General features: G+C 36.7%; 1 pseudogene; it reads left to right on the plus strand.

Annotated features, from left to right (window-relative positions):
- Positions 1 to 770: 770 nt before the first annotated feature.
- Positions 771 to 1,684, plus strand: LOC102741374 (synaptosomal-associated protein 23 pseudogene; annotated as a pseudogene).
- The last annotated feature ends 4,701 nt before the right edge of the window (positions 1,685 to 6,385 follow it).

Here is a 6,385-nt window from a genome sequence, read left to right on the forward strand (position 1 = left end):
TAATGGGAGTGCCCAAAGGAGAGGAGAAAGAAAAGCAGAAAAATTATTTGAAGATTTCTTAATTAAGCTTAAAAATCCCAAATCTGGTGAAAAACATTAATCTGAGAAAGTCAATAAATTCTTACATAAAGTAGAATGGTCTACACCCACATACATGTCAGACTAAAAATACTGAAAGACAAAAATCTTGAAAACAATCACTTATCATGTACAAGAAAACCCCATTAATGGTTGATTTATCAGAAACAGAAGAGACAGGAAGGCAGTGCGATGATAACATGCAGAGTGCTGGAAAGGAAAAAAGAACTGTCAACCAAGAATCTTCTAACAAAACTATCCTTTAGAAACAAAGGCAAAATGAGGATATTCTCAAGATTTTAAATTAATTCCTAAGAAACTGATCTTACAAGAAATACTGAAGTTTTTTCAAGCTGAAAGGAAGTGAGACCACACAGTAATTCAAATCCTCATGAAAAAAAATGCTAATAAAGGTAATTACGTGGGAAATTATAAAAGGCATTGTAATGACCTGTTCTTCCCTCAGCTGATTTAAAAAGCAATTCTATAAAACAGTATGTATATAATTGTGGTGTTATCTATAACATAGAAATGTGTATTTGTGACACCATAAAGCAGGTGGTAGAAGCAAAGCTCTATTTCAATAATGAATCCACAGGAAGAAATGAGAACGTGAAATGGTACAAAGGTTAATCTAAAAAACTAAGTAAGCAGGCGCTAGGAGGACGCAGCTCCTGGTCTGGTCTGGGGGTGTCCGAGCCGCTCTGGTGCAAGAGGAATGGCCCGAACTGCTCGAATATCCACATTTCACTTTATGTGCTTATCAAAAGTTTTAATTCATCATGGATAATCTGTCATCAGAAGAAATTCAGCTGAGGGCCCACCAGGTTACTGATGAGTCTCTGAAAAGTAAAGGAGAATCCTGGGTTTAGCCCTTGAGTCTCAGGATGCAGGAGTCAAGACTATCACTATGCTGGATGAACAAAGGGAACCATTAAACTGCATAGAAGAAGGCCTGGACCACATAAATAAAGACATGAGTGAGGCAGAGAAAACTTTAACAGAGCTCAGCAAGTGCTGTGGCCTTTGTGTCTGCCCATGTAATAGGACAAAGAACTTTGAGTCTGGTAAGGCCTACAAGGCAACATGGGGAGGTGGTGGAGACAACTCTCCTCCCAATGTAGTATCCAAGCAGCCAGGCCCAGTGACAAATGGTCAGCCTCAACAACCAGCCAGTGGAACAGCTAGTGTGGATACATTAAACATATAACAAACGATGCCAGAGAAGATGAGATGGAAGAGAACCTGACTCAAGTGGGCAGTATCCTAGGAAACCTAAAAAACATGGCCTTGGACATGGACAAGGAGATCGAGGCTCAACATTGATAAATAGACTGGATCACAGAAAAGGCTGACACCGACAAAGATTGTATTGATGTTGCCAATGTCAAGGCAAAGAAACTCATTGACAGCTAAAGCTGCTGCTGTACTTCTTTATTGTGTATTCATCTCTCTAGCTCCTCCTTCAAAGTCATTACCTTTTCAGAGTTTGACGTTTTGGTTCCATGCTCTTCTCAATCAGAAGATAATGTGCAAGAAGGGTCAGGAGTACAGACCTCCTATTTTTTTATGTTCTCTTTCCCTTGAGGGTACATTACTGCTCAGCCTTCCTTCTAGTATTTTTTTTTTCTTGGTTCACAGTCTTAGATTGGTTTTTGTACATCATATACAGTGTTATCTTTCATCCTCCTCATTTACTGTAGCAGGTTCTTTTGCTTTCAGGATTTGGAAGCATTGCCAAAGATAGCCATAAAGAAGGAAGCTCGAGGCAGGGGGAGCGCAAGGAGAAGAGGCAAGAGATAAGAGGTTGTTAGCTCAGTAAAACCTGCAGGACACAAAGCAAAAGTTGCATAGCCACAGTAAAGATCTAGTTGGGTTTAATTTTTAATTTAAGTTGCAATTATTGCCAAGTTAGGCTAATACTTGGTTTCGGAGCTTTTATACACAATATTTTTGTTAAACATCACAACTTGGCAACCTCTGCTCCAAAAAAATTGAATGACTTTTCTCAAAGTGGGCTTAGTTTCTGAATGTTTGGTGATTTGTGTATGTACATAGACAGTGATCCCATTTCATATTGCACCATACAGGAACACTTTGTATAAATGAATGACTTTTTATTTTCACATTATTAGTAGTATCATAGTCCCATTATATGCCTATTAACCTCGTATATTTGTCATTAGTCTTTGAAGAAAAAAAATATGTATATGTAACATGAGAATTTCTCTCTAAAGCAGGGCTTAAAATTTTTTGGAAAAGTTTGACACTATATTACGTGAATTCAGATTTACCTCAATGTCAAGAATCATGTTTAGATAGGGTATAAGAAATTTGTTTTGATCTCAGGTAGAAAAATAGATTGATTTGAGTTGTTTGTAGCTTTAGACTTTAAAAAAGCTAGAATTTATTCTGTTTAACTAAAAGTGATTTGGAAAATTATGCCTTTGGTTTAATTATTGATGATTGCACTATTATTCAATTAGCCTTGTGGATTGAATTATGTCCAGAATCACATTTATTTAGATCCTAAACAGTGTTACAAGAATCTGATGGTATTTGTCACCTTTATTTAAGAACTAACATCTACACACTTCAAAGCTATTAATGTGCATTGGTTTGACCAATAACTACAGCTTGATCTTTACAATTAAATTTTATAACTAAAAAAACCCCAAAACTATAAATATATACTTGTTCTTTCAACTATTTTAAAACAAAATTATTTATTACAACAATGTATTGATACATTTTTAACATATAGAGATGCCACATGTATAATAAAAAAAAAGCTTTATAGGAGTAACATTTCTATATTTCACTGGAATTAAGTTATTATAAAGCTAAAGTAGATTCTGACAAGATATATACTTGTAAAGGCCTAGAGTAACCACTGAGAAAATAAAAAAATACAAAAAATGATTAATAAAAGGAATCAAAATATTACACTAGAAAATATTCAGTTGTGGGGTGCCCAGCTAGCTCAGTTGGTTAGGCATCTGACTCTTGATCTCAGCTCAGATCTTGATTTCAGGGTCCTGAGTTCAAGCCCTGTGTTGGGCTCCATGCTGGTTATGGAGCCTACCTAAAAAATTTTAAAAATTAAAAAAAAAAAAAAAACTCAGTTGAAAAAGAAGGGAATAAAAGGTGTATGACATATAGAAAACAAAAAGCAAAATACATAAATCAGTCATATAAATAGCAACATTACATGTGAGTGGATTAAATATTTTGTCAGACTGGATTACAAAAATAAGATCCAACTATATGCTGTCCACAGGAGACACACATTGGATTCAAAAATAAAAATACAATGAAAATATCATTACAAACAGCAACCATCAGAGAGCTGAAGAGGCTAAACAAAGATTTGAAAATAAAAACTTCCTACAGAAAGAGGCTCATTTTATAGTGATAAAAGAGAATCCATCAAGAATCTATTAAGAATTGTAAACATCTCGGGTGCCTGGGTGGCTCAGATGGTTAAGCGTCTGCCTTCGGCTCAGGTCGTGATCCCAGGGTCCTGGGATTGAGTCCCGCATCGGGCTCCCTGCTCAGCGGGGAGCCTGCTTCTCCCTCTGCCTCTCTCTCTCTGTGTCTCTTATGAATAAATAAATAAAATCTTAAAAAAAAAAAAAAAGAATTGTAAACATCTCTGCACCTCACAACACAGCTCATAAATTCTTGACAATTCTGTATTTTGCAGTCAGAATTCTGAATCAAAACTTGACAGAATTGACAGGAAAATAGACAATTCAGCAATAACAGAGACATGACCCAACTTTCAACAATGAATAGAAAAAGTGGGCAGAGAATCAACAAGGGAACAGAAGACTTAAGCAGCACTATAAACCAACTACACCTAACATATCTATAGAGCATTCACACACCAACAGCACAATTCTGAAGTTCACATGGAACATTTTCCAAGACAGATCATATGCCAGAACACAAAACAAGCCTCCATAAATGCAAAAGTATTGAAATAATAAAAGGTCTGTTCTTTGGTCACAATGGAATGAAATTACAAATAAGTAACAAAAATCTGGAAAATTAAAAAATGTGTAGAAATTAAAGCACTCCATAAATTTGACCAGTGGGTCAAAGAGAAAGTCACAAGATAAATTAGGAAATCCGTTGAGATACATGAAAATAAATATGCAACATACCAAAGCTTATGGAATGCCACTAAAGCAGTACTTACAGGGAAATTATAGCAGTAAACACCTGTTTTAAAGGATACAAAGAACTCAAACTCCACCTTAAAACATTGAGAAGAGAACAAACTAAACCTGAAACAAGCAGGGGAGATAAAACCTTAAAGCTACAATAATCTAGACTGTGGTGCATGCAGGCATAAACATATAAGTCAATGGAATTGAATTGAGTACAGAAATAACAATTTGTGGTCAATTGATGTTTGGCAGAGGTGCCAAGACAATTCAAGTGGGAAAGAATAATCTCTTCAACAAATGGCGTCAGGACAACTAAATATCTACGGGTTAAAGGATGAAGTTGAACTTCTACCTCACACAATATACAAAATTTAAAATGGATCAGAGACCTATGTAATACTGAATAAGGTAAATGATGTGTGCTATAATATGGATGACCCTTAAAAACATTATGCTAAGTTAAAGAAGGCAGTCATAAAAGACTACGTGTATGATCCTGTTTATATATGAAATGTCCAGAAAACTCAGATCTATAGGAACAGAAAGTAAATTAGTGGTTGCATAAGGTGGGAGGGTTGCCAAGGGACAGGGAGTGACCGATGTTTGTATGAGGTTTCTTTTGGGATGGTGAAAATGTCCTAAGCTTGATTTGGATGCAATTCATCCTTTTGAAGTATACATCTCAATAAAGCATTTAAAGGTGATAGAAACTATAAAGGAGCAACAAATAGAAAAGTAAATAAGACAACAGGAGAATATGAAAAAGCTCATATGGAGCTCAGAAAGAAATAAAAACATTTCACAAATGAAGCTTAAAGGAGTAAAATAACAGGAGGAAATAGACAACAGAAAGCATTAAAAGGACTCTTTAGAAAAAATGTTAAATATGGGAAGCCGGGCAAAAAAGATCCATCATAATTATAATAAGAAGCTGTGAAGAAGAAAACCAAAGAAATTGAATAGGAAGACATTCCCAAAATGATAATTCAATAAAACTCTACTGAAATAATAAGATTTGAACTTAAATATTGGAAAGGCATCCCAAATACTTGTAAAATTGACCCATAATAGCCACTACTGAGAAATACTCTCATAAAACTACTAACTTTTAAAGAAGAAAAAGTAAGTAAGGTTTTGGTCATTCAGGCAAAAAGGCCAGGTCATTTATATGGGAAAGAAAATTGAGTTAGCATTGGAATTTTATCCACCGCACTTTATGCCAAAAGAAATGGAGTGGCATATTTAATATATTTAGAAGGGGGAAATGTGAACCAAGGATTTTATATTCAGCCAACTAAACTTTAAGAAATAAGACCATACAAAAAAAAAAAAGAAAGAAAGAAAGAAAGAAGGCCATACATAATATTATGATTATGCAAGAAATTAGAGAATATTGTAATGATTGGAGAATTTCCAATATAAGGCTTTTGGAAGTATGTAATATATTTACCCTTAAAACTAAATCCAGTTCTAGTCAGCAAAAATTGTAGAGTAGACAGTCCAAGGGCACATTCTCCACCCCCATCCCCTCCCACACACACACCCAATTGGAAAAAAAATCAAGCATAAACTGTCAGCTTTTTCATAATTATGGAAAATAGTCAAAAGTTAACAACCAACGGGGGCACAGAGCAAGATGGCAGAGGAGTAGGAGATCTGAATTTCGTCTGGTCCCATGAATTCAGCTGGATAGGTATCAAATCATTCTGAACACCTACAAACTCAACAGGAGATTGAAGAAAACAATAGCAACAACTCTCTGAACAGAAAAGCGACCACTTTCTGGAAGGTAGGACATGCGGAGAGGTGAATCCGAGGCGATATTCGGGAGGATAGATGGCAGGAGAGGGGCCTCCGTCGGCCACTTCTGGCAAGTGATGGAGCCGCAGAGCACAAAAGCGGAATTTTTAGAAGTCAGCTCCGCTGAGGGACGTTGCTCCAGTGGCTAAGCGGGGGGTGGAACCCTCACGGGACAGTGTGGTCTCAGGAACCTCGGGGTCACAGGAAGACCGGGGTTGCCTGAGTGTGGCAGGGCTCCCAGGTATCGGAGCGGGGAAGCCGGCTGCAGAGACGGATCCGAGGCACGGGCTCTCAGCTCAGGGTTGCCATAGACCGTGATCCGCAGCACAGTC

The sequence above is a fragment of the Leptonychotes weddellii genome, unplaced genomic scaffold (assembly GCF_054177405.1).
Source record: "Leptonychotes weddellii isolate Sample4059 unplaced genomic scaffold, ASM5417740v2 HiC_scaffold_11045, whole genome shotgun sequence".
In the NCBI taxonomy this organism is placed as follows: domain Eukaryota; kingdom Metazoa; phylum Chordata; class Mammalia; order Carnivora; family Phocidae; genus Leptonychotes; species Leptonychotes weddellii.